The sequence below is a fragment of the Miniopterus schreibersii genome, assembly GCF_964146895.1.
Source record: "Miniopterus schreibersii genome assembly, chromosome: 9".
Taxonomy (NCBI): Eukaryota; Metazoa; Chordata; class Mammalia; order Chiroptera; family Miniopteridae; genus Miniopterus; species Miniopterus schreibersii.
The window spans coordinates 77,360,811-77,376,157 of NC_138118.1; positions in this window are offsets into that span (position 1 = coordinate 77,360,811).

The window sequence follows — 15,347 nt, forward strand, 5'->3', positions numbered from 1 at the left end:
TGAAGAAGCTTCCCTCCCGTTGTGGCCAGCCTGTGTTCCTCTATGCTGCCGGGAGGAGGCAAGAACAAAAGCGAGGGGCCCGTTTCCTGTCCCTGGAGAGCCCCCAGAAATGTCGGGGAGATCCCCAGGGATGAGCCATAACCTGGGTGTGAATAAGAACAGGGGTGTGGGCTCAGACTCTCTGGGTGGTGGAAGCTCAGAGGACAGGGTGTGGGTGAGGGCAGGAGCAACCGGGGAAGGCTTCCTGGAGGAGGGGACACGGGCTGGTTGTATAGACCCTAGAACCCCACCAGGCCAAGCGCCACCCTCTGCTGGGCAGGAAGCGGGAATATGGCAGATCTCAGCTCGGGGAGCACTGCTTGCAGGTAGGGTCTGGCAGGAAAGGATGGTGGGCGATACACCCAAGCTTTGCCTTTCCCGAGAATGCCCCTGGCCTTTCCTGCTGGGGCTCTGGGCTCTGCTGGGCCACCCATTCATTCACTTACTAAGTAGTTCCTAAGTAGTTGCTAGAGCCTAGAAACACAGCTGCCGACAACTCCAGAACATTCGAACTCAAGAGGCTGAGGGTTTGGGAGAGAGCAACAGGTGGAAGCCAGCGCCAGGTGGAAGTGAGTTTTTGGCAGGCGTGGTGGTGAATGAGTTTGGCCTTTCGGGACCACCGCGTGGCGTGTCTGGTGTTCCGTCCTCAGTGTTGCTGGTGTGAACAGCTGCGTCTGCCACCTAAAGCGGTCAGTGGGAAATTCTACACAGGGGTCTCCTGGTGTGGGGTGGGCGCCCCTCCCGCTGCGCTCCTGGGGACAGGTGAGCTCCCTCAAGTCCCTCCGTACTCGGTGCTTCTGCCTAAGGCCGGGAGGGGCCTGCTGCTGCGGCTGGGAGCCCTGCCTCACTTCCTCCCCGCCCTGGCTGCTGTCCGCTGGGGGGTGCGGGGGGAGGGGGGTGCGGGGGTCTCGACAAGAACCAACAGGTGGGGAGGAGGAGTGGGACCAATAGGAGCTGGGCTGCCTTCAGAGGTAGAGCCAGGCTTTGGAAACCAGCAAGAAGCCGCAAACCGCAGATGTTTGGGATTTTTAATTTATATTTTGACAGTCTGTTCTGTCTCTTCTGTGTGAGTCTCTTTGTGTGGATATTTCTCCTCTGGCACTCTCCCTGCTCTGTGTCTCTCTGCGCCTCTCCTTCTGTGTGTCTGTGTGTCTGTGTCTCTGTCTCTTTCTCTACCTCTCAGTATCTCTGTCTCTGTGTCTCCCTCTCCCTGTCTCTCTCTCTCTCTTTCTCTGTCCCTGTCTCTGTTTCTCTCTTTGTTTCTGTTTCTGTCTCTGTTTCTTTCTGTTTATAAGGCCCCAGCCTCCAGCTGTGAGAAGTGACAGAACAGTCCATCAGCAGCTGGCCTGTCTCTGTGACACAGGACATCTGGGTCCTGGGGCTGGCGGAGGGTGGCTGGAGCTTTTCACGTGCATGCAGACGGCCAGCTGCCCCAGCTGTCAGAATTCTCCTCTGGTTCCCTCTGCCCACCCCCTACAACCGTGGCTTTCTTTCTCCCCGCCATCTCCCCCCTACCCCCAGACCTGTAGGGCCTGTAGGGCCATTCTAACCCAAACGTCCCTTCCAGAGACAGGGTGCTGTGTGTGTGTGTTGGGGGGTGGTCCTGGGGATGGCAGGTGGACGACATAACCCAAGTTCGCAGATCCCCCTGTAGGCTCCCCCAGGAGCGGGTCAGGCAGGCAGAGGGGATGGAGTTGAGGGGCAGTTGTTTCCCTGCATCGAGGTGTTGCATAAGCATCTGCAGCCCTGTGCACATTCCCATGGTTACCGGATGGGAAAGGCTAGTTGCGGTGGCATCACCATGGTACCCATGTGGCCCACAGCACTGCCAGGCACGGTGCTGGCATGGAGCAGCTTTGGGCTCGCACTGGACAGATCCCTGCCAGGCAGGGTCCCTCCTGGGCATCCGTGGGCCAGAGGAGTCAGGTGGGAGGCAACCAGCCCCGGGCCAGCCTCTGCTCAGCCCAGCAGCCATGGGAACAAACTTGCCTCCCACACCAGCTGACTCAGCTCCGGCCAGCCTGAAGCTCAGTCCTGGCCTTGACCCCAGGCCAAGCCCCAGCCCCATCTACAGCCCCAGTCCTTTCTGCAGCCCCTTCCTCAGTCTGAACTCAACTGGAGCCCTAAATGAGCACAGCCTCGGCCCTCAACTTGGGCCCTGCAGGAATCTTGGCTTTGACTGTGGCCTTTGCCTTAGTCTCATCTCATCTCCTGCCGGCCTCTCGCCAGGGCTGGGCCCCGGGGACCGCAGTGAGTGGAGGGGAAGACCGGGAGACCTCCGCCCTGCTGTTGGGGCATGTATGCATGCTGAGAACAGAGGCTGTGGGGGTCGAACGTCAGGGGTCGGCGTGGGGCAGAGCAGGCAGAGAAGTGCCCTGGCAGAGACGGTGGGGTGCGGGGCCAGAAAAGACGAGTAGTATTTGAAGAAAGAAATGATCTGGAGGAGGAGCTGCTGCCAGAGCACATGACTATTGGATTGAATTAGATCTTTCGAAAAGAGGAGATCTGTGCCTGTGGAGGTTTCTTGGGATTTCGCTGTGTTTTGCTCGAGCACAGGAAGTGGCCTGGAGGACAGGGTCGGGGTAGGTTAGCAGGGCCCTGTGAAATCCCTCAGGGGGGGCCTTGCCAGGCCCTGCCAGCAGCTGGGTGCGAGGCCCTTCACCCAGGGCACACATGAGACTCCCACCCTTGTGCCCCTACCAAGCCCAGGCTCCGGGTGCAGCCGTCCCCTCGACAGCTCCACGCGGGTGTCTGGGCATCCCTCCCATAGCAGGCCGCAGGCCAGCTCCCCTGCTGGTCCCCCAGTGCTGTGAGTGTTAACCCCACCCGCCCAGGGGTTCCTGCCCGACCCCAGGAGTATTTCCTGAATCTCCATTAGGAGGTTCAAGCTCAGAGCCTGCCTTTGCTACGGCCCCCGGGCTCCGGCCCACTCGGCAGGGGTAAAGCCAATCAGTCCCGGCACTCAAGTTACTCTCCTGAGCGGGCAGGGCCCTGCGCGGCCTGGGTCAGCCCGCCTCCCAGCCTCAGCTTCTGCCCCTCCTCGCCTGTGCTCTGCCCTGGCCACGCCACCTTCTCACGCCCCCCCAGACCCCCACCCTGCCGTCTGTGCTCATCTCGACACAACCGTCGCTTGGAACGCTCTTTCTTTCCCCACCGCTCTCCATGACTGCGGTCCTAGCCCCAATCCCCACTCCATGCCAATGCCACCGCCTCAGAGAGGCCCACCCTGACCTCCCAGTGACATCCCTCACTGCCACTTTGCATTTCCTTGTTTGATTTGCCACATGTAATTAGCAGTAATTACAGCCAATTCTCATTGTTCACGGTGGTTATGCCCTATAAAGCCGCCGTGAACTCTGAGCGAGCAGACACAGCACCGCAGCCCCCGGGAGAAATCCAGCGTGGGGTTCCTGAATGCCGGTGTCGCGACATGTTTGTCCACCCATTAATTCACAACCGTGTGTGTCTGTGTACAGACACCTTATTTAATACACAGATGCTCCTTGACTTACGATGGGGTTACGTTTGGATAAACCCACCACACGTTGAAAATATAGTAAGTCGAAAATGCATTTAACACACCTAACCTGCCGAACAGGATAGCGTAGCCTCCTCGCCTCCTTTAAATGTGCTCAGAACACTTCAGTTACCCTACAGTGAAATACCCTTGAGTTTCATCTCAAGAGCCATTGGCTTCCTCCTCTCACCACAAGTAGGAGCCACAGATGGGCATTCTGCAGACACGATGGGATGTGAAAATACAAAACACAATATCCAGAAATGCTGACACCACCGGGCACTGTAGAGCAGGGGCTGTTGACCCTTGTGGTGGTGGGGCTGACGGGGAGCTTCGGCTCACCGCCCCCAGCCGGTGTCACGGGAGAGTGTCATACCACATATCGCTAGCCGGGGAAAGATCAAAATTCACAATTCAGAATTCAAACTATTGTAAATTAAGCCATCATGAGTCAGGACCGTCTGTATATCATCGATGCGTTGACAGTGAACTCAAGGCCAAGGCTACACCCTGTGATTGAGTGAAGCTTATCTAACACGTATACTTTCCCCATAAGGCCCCTCACCTCCTCCCTGCCCTCAGGAACACTAGACAGCACTTCAGCTCTGCGCTTAGGGCCGCTTTGAATCAACAAAATCGCCGCCAAAAAGCCCCCCAAGGAGAAAAACCTGGCCCCACAAAGACCGCAGAAAGGACACCAGTTCACAGCGTGGGAGCTGGAACAGGGAGGCAGAGTGTCGCCTGTGGGACCTCAGCTGGGAACACGGGCATCGGGCCACTCGAGCTCTTCACCACTCTGTGCGTGTCGAGGACGGCTGACCACTGAGTGCTGCCTTTCGGGGGACTAGCGAGTGTCAGATGGCGGCAAATTCACGAGCGTGGAATCTGCAAGTGATGCCGACCAGCTGCATCCTATGCGTGCTCCTGCGTGTTGGCAGGCCTCCCTTTACCTTGCTCACTGCTGGCCCCGGGGTCAGGGTCAAGGTTCACAGATGTCTCATGAATATTTGTCCATCCACTGACCTGCCTCACACCTACACACTCAGACACCCACAATCTTGGGGGGGGTGGGCCGGGGGCCATGAGAAAGTGGGTGTGGCCAGGACAGAGCACAGGGGAGGGGGTGAGAGAAGATGAGGAGGGGAGAGAGGGAACATTCTGCAGGGGGGCGTAGGTGAGAGCCCTGGTCCTACAACCTTCCCTCTCCCTGTCGTCTCCCTGCGTCAGGCCGTCATCCGTCGCAGGGAAGGTAGAGCGCCTGTGTGTTGTTTCAAGTCCCTCCTGCAGGAATGGGTGTGTGTGTGGTGTGTGTGCAGCCTGGCTCAGGTCCCCTGGGTCCTACTCTTGGAAGATGTGTGTGTGGGCACGTGTGTGGGCACGTGTGCGCGCGGGCCCCAGCCCTGCCCCGGCGAGGCCGCTGGCTTCCTAGCAGCTGCAGTGCTGTGCATCGACAGGGCCTGTAATCACGGAAAATTACCCGGCGCAGAACTAAAATTAAGGCCCTGCTGCTGCCACCAGGCCGGTTTACAGAGCGAGCGCCCGGAAGAGCCTCGGGGGAGGCTGTGCTGAGAGCTGGGGCTCCCGGGGAGGACTGGGTGGGGACTGGGCGGAGAGGCCCCGGAGGGGGAGGACAGTGTCGGTCACGAGCCTGCGGAGTGTCGGGCACGGCGCTGGTTCATTCCATCTTCACGGTGTTTGGTTCTCGCAGCAGCCCTGCAAGGTCGGGACCTTGCCAGTGGTGCCCGTGACAGACCTGGCCTCACAGAGATCGGGTAGCAAGCGTCAGGGCGTGAAGCTGTGACTAGTGGAGCTGGGCTAGGAACGCAGGGCTGTCTGACTCCAGGGCCAAGGCTGTGGGGCAGAGAACTTCCTCTGCAGAGGGCAGTTATGGGGGACACTCATCCGTGTCGCCTGAGCTGGGCTCTCTGGGTCCCTACCCCTCAGTCTCAGTGAGAACCTGGCTCGGTGTGAGGGCCGTGGAGAGAGACAACCCAGAGAGGCCCCATATGGCATATGTTGGCACACAGCCAGGCTGGCCTTGAACCAGCAAGCCCCTCCATCTGACCGAGCAATAGAAATGTTAACAATGCCAGGGACTTTTCTAGATCACCCCCCCCCCCCACACAGAACCCTTTGAGGAACTACCATCATCCCATTTTATAGGCAAGAATACTGAGGCACAGAGAGGTTAGGGGGTTTGCCAATGGCTGTAGAGCTAGGAGTTCATGGAGCAGAGTTTGGATCCAGGCAGTCTGGCAACAAAGGCTCTGCGTTAACCACCATGCTATATTGCCACTCTCCGGTCCCCAAGTCCCTTGGTCCTTCCCAGGCCAGATACACACTGTGCAGTCCGTCTGGTGAGCGGCCATCTGGTCTCTTCTGCCCAGAGACAACCCCCCTGGCCCCCTGCAGGTGCCTCGGCTCTACGGAAGGGCCCTCCTCGAGAGGGTCTGCAGCAGCCTCTCGGGAGCATCTGCCCCGGGTCCTCTCTCCAGGTCTCTCAGCGGCCCCGCAGGGACTTGATGAGGACAATCACGCGGCTGTGGACATGCTCCCCACCAGCCCACACAGCCCTGAGCCAGGCTAACTGCGAGCCCCACCGCGTTCCAGACCTGGGGCCGTGCTTCACATGAGCTCGTTAATCTTTTTTATGTGTGGGTTGTGAGCAGCATTTAATAATTTTAATGAAATGGAAGAGAATCGAAAGGAGAGTGCAGCCCATCTAGTGAGGGCGCGTACTGTTTCATGAAACTTTAATTCCCATTTTGCATATCTGCGCATGTTTATGTGGCTTCATAATGAAAGATGCGTTTCTCGCTGTGGGTGAAGCAAACCAAAAGTCTGGAAAATGGTCCTGAGGGTTGTGCCTCACTTCTCGTGTCCTATTTAGGTTCTTGCATCAACCCAGCCAGCCTAGGTTTCCCATCATGCTGAGCCCAGAAGTCCCCCGGCCCTCACTGTGGAGCCAAGCCCAGGCTGGGGGCCATGCGGAGAGAGCGGTGACCTTACTGACTGACCGATGATGAAGGGACCACTGTGCCATGGATGCTCACCATGTGCCCAGCTCTGTGCCAAGCACTCAGCTTGTACCATCTTTTAAGTAGCGTGTTCTCTCCATTCCACAGATGAGGAAACTGAGGCTCCAGGAGCTTCATCTGCTTGCTCCAAGTCAGGCAACTCACGCACATCAGAGCTGGGTTCAAATCTAGGTCTGGATGGCAGCCAGGGAGGTTCTGATCACGGGTAGGCAGGGGCCAGATGTGCTCTGACCCTCCCACCCCACCTCCATGTCCATCTCTCCCCCCTCCTGTACCCCAAGGGGGCTCCTGCCAAGGTCCCCTGAGGCCCCTCCCCCAGGGACCTGCAGGACTCTGGGGTCTGTTTGGAAGCAGCTCTGTGACCCCGAGGCAGTGTGACTCCGGAGGCTCCCGGGGAGCTGGGAGCACAGGGTGGGGAGGACCAGCGTGAGGAGAGCCTGGACCCGACTCCAGCGGAATCTGTTGAGCAATCCTGGGCCCGCGCCGGCTTTCGTTTCTTTCCTTTCCCTCTCCCCACGCAATCCGCAGCTGGCGGCCAGAGGGCAGGAGCCGCATTTCTTGTGCTGCGGAGGGAGCCACACTCCTTCACAGAGCCGCTCAGAGCCCAGTAAGGCTGCCCAGGGCCTCTGGCTTTCTTCCCTCTGCCCTGACCCATGCCCCCCACCTAGGGCACGGCCCTCACAGCTAACAGGTCCCTTCCACCCCCAGCCTCTCTCTTCTCGGAGGCATGACCAGAGTGAGCACTGAGCTTGGAGTTAGTTGGACCTGGATTCAGAGAGCAATAAGGCGGCTATTCCTGCCCCGCCTTCCACAACAGTGTAATCCCAAATAAACCCTAATATCTGCCACACTCTCCAGCGGCTCCCCGTTTCCCTCAAAGTAACGCCAAGGGCCTTACGGTGGCCCACACAGGGTCTCGAAGGCCTGGGTGCTCTGTTACTGGCCCCCGCTTCCTTCTTTCCTTCACTTGCTTGGCTCCGGCCATGCTGGCGTCCTTGCTGTTCCTGCCCCAGGGCCTTTGCACTTGCTCTCTCTGCCCAGAGCAGTCTTCCCGCAGATACTCACACCAGACGTGCCGTGTCTTATGCCATGTCCTCCCTTTGTTTTCTTTTTCATGGTACCTGCTGCTAAAATTCTGCAAGACTTACGTATCTGCCTTGTTTATAATCTCTCCCTCCAGTAGAACGTAAGCTCCATGAGGTGGGGGTTTGTTTAGTTTGTTCAACTGTGCCCAGCACAGAGCTGGCGTGGGAAAATGTGTGTGGAAATGACTTGAAATAGAATGAAAACACATGTAAAGAGGTCCAGAATTCTGACTTCCCCCAGGGCTTCTTAGAAACTTCCGCATATAATTCTCTGAAACCAAAGTCATCCAAAGGAACCTTTCTTTGACGTTCCCGTGTGGTTCTAGGCCTTTCTTTGGGTGGGATCCAGCTCAGATTCAGGGCCTGGCCCCACCTGTGCCCTCCTCGGTGCCCAGTTCTGTAAATACAGCTGTGAACCAGCGAGACACACCCTGCCCTCCTGGAGCTCACAGCCCAGTGAGGAGGCTGACAAGGGAACAGGAAACAATGACATGAGTGTGACAGGGAAGCACCAGGGACCACGGGGATATGAAGCAGGGACAGGGAGAAGAGCTCCTATGGTGACACCGGTTTCCTCATGGTGACACCAAGTTTCTAGGTCACCTTGCTGAGATCAAATGAGATGATAAACCAGAGGACACTCCAGGACTGGAAAGTGACACTCAGATACAGGCTTTTATTGCTTTGCTCTCGCAAAGAGGCGGGAAAGCAGGGCAGAGATAGCAAACCCATTTTACAGATTTTGCCATGTTTATCCTTTGTCACGTGTCACTGCTTGCTCCTTTCCCAAATGTCAGTCCCATCCCGAGCTCCTGAAGGCTGGGACCCTGTCTGCTTCACCTTGCCTCTGTCCTGCCTCTTCTCAGCAGAGCCCAGGCCTAGCCTTGGTCAATTTGGACACTGGGACTCAGAGAGGGAGAGTGACTTGCCACACAGAGAATCAGAGTTTGGGCCAGGCCTAGGCCCAGGCCTCCTGTCTCCTCGCCCTAGTCCCTTCCACGGCCTGATGGATGTTATCTGGAGGCCCTGCCTCCAGCCTGGGCCGCCCCAGAGGATGCATGGCCCCTGACCCTGCTAAGCCTTCATCCAGTCCTCCAGCACCATCGGGGCCACCGATTCAGGGCCCAGGGCCTTTGGGGGCTGGCTGGAGGTGTGGGAGTCAGGGCAAAGCCAGTTCTCACCGAGGCCTTGTAAGCCTCCACTAGGGTTCCCTGCTGCCTTGTTCCCTCTCCTTCTCCCTCCAGAGAGCAGTCTGGGGGCGATGACCGCCCACCCTTTTGGGCCAATTCTTCCAAGGCTCAAGAATATGGGTCTTCAGGGCTAGAGGGGCTGCCATGAAATTCAAGGCCATACATCTTTCTGCCATACTATAAAGGGGGAAACTAAGGCCCAGAGAAGGCGAGAGCCTGCCCTGGTCCCGGGGGCCCAGAGGTAGGGCCAGGTCTGGAGTCAGAGTTCGGTGTCTGTGCTTTCAGGACCTCTGGTATGTTCCCTCTGGACTCCTGGTGTCTAGCTAACCTTGCATGCCTCCAGTGACAGGGAGCTTACTACCAACTGTGCTTTCTCTTGATCTCTCTCTGTTTCTGTTCTCCTGACCTTTTTTGAACCAGGCCTTAGAGTTCAAGTTCCCTGTCTTCCCAGCTGGTGCTCTTAAGGACCCTCACATGCTGCTTGTCCCTCCAGGTTTACAGAGCTATTGTGTCCCCCTGGTACCACTTCTCTAGTCTAAACAGCACACCAGGGGCCTGAGACCAGGTTTGCCCATCCTTGTTTTCATTCAAACAATTTTTTTGAACATGTTCTCCTGTGTACCAGATACTTGTTCCAGGCACCCGGGGTATAGACACGTAAATATCAGAGCAGAACAAGACTTGCATGGGCTCTGGTGTAGCCTCTCCCTCTCCATTACCGAGCCGTGTGCAGCTGCAAGACCGACAATGAGAAGGGCAGACAATCAGGGCAATAAAGAGACACACACAGAAAAAGTATTCAAAACAGAAGTGCGATGAGGCACACGGAAACTTTACAAACCGTAGGCCCGTGGTTAGCCCAGGTTCCTCTGCCAGGAAATGACAAGGCTGCCCTTTGACCCTCTGCTGCACTTGGAGGCCGAGGAGCCCCTGGGAGCATCTGGAACATCTGGTAGCCGTCATCTCCCACGGAGGAAGCCTGGGCCAGGGCTCACTGGGGCCAGGGGTGGGGCCGGGAGGAAAAGCAGATTCCACAGGCCTCTTCCTGCTCCCAAATCCCAATGTCACTGCCAGAGCCAGGGGGGCCTGGCGCTTCCCCAGCCTCCCCACGAGACCCTTCTCTTCTCTTCCTGTCTGCAGCTCTGGCCTCTCAGAGGAGCCCAAGTCCATCCTGTGCACATCCTGGGGTCTCTATGGGGCGCAGTGGGGATGTTGGCTCTCCTGAAGGAACCCCAGGCTGAGGGGCAGGGGCAGGGGTGCTGGCTGAGCCCATGGGAGCTTGCTCTCCAGGGACAGTTGGGGAACCAGGTGGGAGATTAGAGGTGGGAAGGTGAGTGTGGGCTGGAGCAGGGAAGAGTGAAATAGTTGGGGGCAATGGAGGAGATGGTTGAGTGGCGATAACAGAGCAGGCAACTCATAGCACAGACTGAGATGGGTCAAAACGTGCCTCCACCCTGCTGTTGGGGCTGAGACTTGAGGATGGGAGGGGTTATGGACCTAATTGGCCCTCCAAATTCATATGGTGAGGTCCTGACCCCCAGTTTCTGTATTTGGAGATAGGGCCTTTCAAGAGGTGATTAAGGTAAAGTAAGGTCATTGGGGTGGGGCCCTAATCCAATCTGACTGGTGTCCTATAAAGATAATTTGAACACAGACAGGTGTAGAAGGAGGACCACGCAAAGACAGACTGATGACCGCCATCCACAAGCCAAGGAAAGAAGCCTCAGAAGAAACCCACCCTGCTGATACCTTGATCCAGGACTTCAGCCGCCAGAACTGCGAGAAAGGAAATGCCTGCTCTTTAAGCCGCAGGGTCTGTGATATTCGTGAGAGCAGCCCAGCAGCTAGGACAGGTGGGAAGCTCTCTGGACAGGGTGCCTCCGAAAGCATCAACACTGTCAGTTCCCATGGAAACCCAGTTGTCCAGATGCTCCGCCAAGAAAGAGACAAATCCACCCTTCGGGTCACACACCTGGCCTGTTATTTCCCAGGGATTAGGGTCAAAACTGGGGCAGCTGGAGAAGCTGATACTCTCCAGAGAGACTAGACAGGAACTCAGTTCTCAGTGGGAGTTGTACTTGCTTTTAGGGGTGAGGGAGAAAACCAGACACAGCGCTGCTTGGACAGAAAGAGCAGCCAGAGGCGCCCACTGACTTCCTCATGGACACGGAAGGGGTAGAAGTGCCTTCTCCCCACCTGGGGGCAGCAGAAAATGTACAAGAGGACATCACAGATACCTAGCAAACGCCTAAGGTGGCATCACTTACATGACCCCAGGAGGGAGTGGGGTCAGGAAACTTCCTAATCTTGGGAGCAGGGTGTGTGTCCATGGACCAATGATAAAAACTGCAAATGCTTTTCTATCTCAGACATTAGTTATTAGATATTAGGCTATAATTAGACATTAGGCTGTATGTTCTAAGTATGTTGCATGTGTCATCTTAACTAGTCCTCATAAAACCCTATGGGGTAGACACTGCCGGCACCCCCATTTTATGTGTGAGAAAACCGAGGCACAAAGAGCTTACATGACTTGGCAAAGGTTACTCATCTGATAAGAGGAAGAGCAGTGCTGTCAGGCGAAGAGACTTGAAGAGAAGGGAAAGATTAGGGTGTAAGAGAGTGGCCACCTGGGCTCCCCTCCAAAGTCTGCCCCCAGTTTGGAGTAAGTTTATTTATTTATTCGAATTCTTCAGTAAAGAGCTACTTAACTATCCCCTGGGGTCCAGGGAGTATTTAGTTTAAGGAAGATACAAGACTATCGTTGAGTAACTGAAATGGTCAGTTAAAGTAGAGAATCAGCAACTTTGGGACACGAGTATCTTAAATATTTTGGGACAACTTAAAAAATGTGTGTATCCATGACCCACTGTTGATGCAGAGCCGGGACAGGAGTGTGCTGATTGGAACTTTGCTTTGTTTATTTTTCATCAAGCACACTCATGATGCCCCAGGCTTGACTCCCTGTTCTGATTTCTCTGTAGAGTAGTGAGAGCGCAGATCCTCGATGGGGTGGCCTAGGGTGCACGTTCTCTGGCTTTCTTCCTTTCCAGCCACCTAAAGTGAGTTATGGCCATATGGCTTACCCTGGGTGACGGATGTAAGCGGACATGATGGGGGTCACATCTGGCAGAACCTTTAAGAGCCAGCACAGGCTCCCCCATCCATTCTTTTCCTTCAGCCTTGGTTCCTGGCAAAGTTCCAGATAGTGGCTGACCATCAGTCTGACCGGCCTGGAGCCTGAAGCAGAGCCCCCACGAGCCACAACGGCCATGTAGCATGAATAAGAAAAATTCCTGCGTGATTTTCCACCACTGAGGTTTGGAGGAGTTTTTGTTACTGCAGCCTAGCCTAGCTCATCCTAACTGATACACTCATGAAGTAATAGGAGTCCAGTTTTAGTCTGGGATTTTGCATGTATTTAGATCTATTTCTCCAGTATTTTCAGATGGTCTTACTCAGACCTCATTTGACGATTCTTTTCGCCTACTTGCTTTTACTGTGGGATACCCGGGAACCCAGCCCTGACTCATGATGTTGCTTCTGTGATGAAAAGGTGGGACTCCAAGGAGATGTCCCCTGTGCATGTACAAGGCAGCCCCCCTGAGTATGGTCATCTGGAGTAAGCTCAGGGCAGGAACAATGCCAGCCCCTCCTCCTATATCTTCCCCCTGTTGAGAGAGACAGTTTGTGATGGACCTTGGGCATTCCAGAACCTTCCTCCTGGGTATGCCAAAAATGCAAGACCCTGATCACTCTTCACCTGGGCTATTCCTCAAGGTCATGCTTGCCATGAGCAACCTTGAGAGATGAGGCAACATCTGTCACCATGCAGAGAGGAAATTTCCTTCCACTTAATAGAAAAGTGAGGACTCTCTCAAGCTCAGTGTTCCTTTCCTATAACATAACCCACTGAGTGGCCCACCCATTATGGCCCCTTGCACTGCCTTTATGGGTGGCATGAGAGAACCAGAGTTAATCAACATGAAACTTTGGTTACTGCTTCTGCCCTGAGTAGCAAAGTCCTTTTTCTCTGACCCAGGCAGAAGTCCTGTATCTTCAGTAGCAGGCTAACTTGTGAGCTCATAAATAGGGCAAAGTCTCAGACCCCGCACTGTTCTTGACACTGCCAAGCACAGCTCAGCACAGGACTGGGCACAGTGTGGGCCGACGGACAATAGCAGGTGTACTCTCCACCTGCTGATCTTGGAATCAGGGAATTTCAGGACAGTCTCATCCCATATCTAATTTGCTGGTTGTCGATTTACTTCCTGGGGCCTCAGGGATTTTCTTTTGTTTTGTTTTGTTAATCCTAACCCAAAGATATTTTTTCCGTTGATTTTTAGAGAGAGTGGAAAGGAGAAAGGGGGGGGGAGAGAAACATCAATGTGAAAGAGACACATCGCTTGTTTGCCTCCCACACACGCCCTGACAAGGGCCAGGGATCAAACCTGCAACCCAGGTATGTGCCCTTGACCAGGAATCGAACCCACTACCCTGCATTCCACGGGCCAATGCTCTAATCACTGAGCCACACTGGCCAGGGCTTGGGGCCTTAGTTTTACCCTCTATGATGCAGATACCAACCCGGGACCCCTAGTTCACACTCTGGCTGTTGGATTTGCGAGTTTGGGGGAAGATGGCTGGCGTTCTCTGGTGATCGTCAGCTGATTCCTGTCTTCTCCTGAGATGATGCCAGCATGCTTGGACTCCTCCCAGAGAGACTTAGGGGAGAGGAAGGAAGCACTTGCTGTCAGGGATAGGGGAGGGCCTCAACCAGAGGAGACCCCGTTGGCTGCTGCATCTTTGGTTCTGGATGTCTGCACAAATGGACTGGCTGGCATGTTTTCACGAGGCAGGGCTGGACTGCCTGACTCTCGGGGCTCTGTTTGGAATGGGAGATGTGATGCCCACCTCCAGGGAGCTGATAGGAAGAACTTGCCTTCTTTCCAGCCATGGATCTGTGTTTGCTCTGTCAGGGCAGCTGTGGTGCATGGGAAAGGCAGAGAGCGCCAGAAACCAAGTGAGTGACATGCACATGCCGTCTCTTTATAGGCAACGCAGGAATTTGCCCCCAAACGGTCACCTAGCAAAGCTAGAGTGCATTCGTGCAATTCACATGGATAAATTTTTTTAAAAATTTATTGATTTTTTAAAATTTTTATTGATTTCAGAGAAAGGAAGGGAGATAGAGGGAGAGATAGGAACATCGATGATGAGAGAGAGTCACTGACCAGCTGCCTCCTGCACGCCCCAGACTGGGGATTGAGCCCACAACTCGGGCATGTGCCCTGACCGGGAATCAAACTGTGATCTGTTTCATGGGCTGATATTCAACCACTGAGCCATGCCAGCCAGGCCACATGGTTAAGTTTAAAGACAAGAACTCAGTGAAAAATTGGAAGAAAACAAGGAAAGGACAACTATTTGACTGGCGTCTTTGCTGTGCTCAGCTTCAGGGCAGGAGGCTGGCTTGGGGAGACTGGTGTGTGCAGGTTTACAGGTTGGGTTAGAAGTGGGCGGAAGAGGCAGGTGGGGGGTTGGCTGCAGCAGCTCTAGGGAAGGGAGATGATGGCAGGACAGAGGGGAAATGAATGAGAGGCCGATAAGCTCTTACTCTCAGTGGTGGGGGTGGCTGCCTGGCTGGGAGGACCCCTGTTTCTGTTCATCTACCACCCCTGGCCCAGGGCTTTCTCTTCACAGAGGATTGCCCCTCCTAGTCTTTGGTCCTCAGCGTTGGGGGTCAGGCCAGTCCCAGCAGCCCAGCCTCCCCACCCACCAAGGGTCTGTCACAGGGAGAAAGATGACCCAGCCGTGTCCGAGTCCTCATTTGACTTGCAGCTCAGTGCTAATCCAATTGCCGGCTCTAACCTAATTCTCCATCGACGCTCGAGTCCTTTGCCTGCCGATATTAAAACTCTTTTCATTTAATTGTGCAGAAGATAGATCCTCCTTAGTCGTCAGGTGGTAAGTAAAGAATAGCTGATGCGTGACTCTAATTTCTTCCCTGGCAGGCCTCCTGCAGCTCTGACTAATTGGGGACCAAGATGCTCTGGAAGGAGAGGGCCAGGAAGGAGGGAATAGGGGTGGGTGGGAGGGGTGGGAGGGTGGGACCTCGCCGTGGTCAGGAGGTTACAGATCAAAGACAAGTGGGCCTGACTCCCATCTGAACTCTAGACACTTCTTGTAGAGTCTGAATGACGGAATGCTTCCAAATATGGGGGCCAGGGTGACAGAGTGCCAATTCCAGCTCCACCCTCTGCCAGCTGTGTGACCTCCAGCAAGTCATTTGACCTCTCTGGGCATCAGTTTCCTCATCTGTACAACACAGGTGAAAATGGTATCTGCCTCATGAGGTGGCATGAGAGTGCACTGAGAGATCTGCCTGAAGCCCAGCATAACATCTGGTGCGTGGTGAGTGATAATTACTATCACGCAACATCAGCCACACTGGATCTCAAAGGTCCCTGAGCCCAGT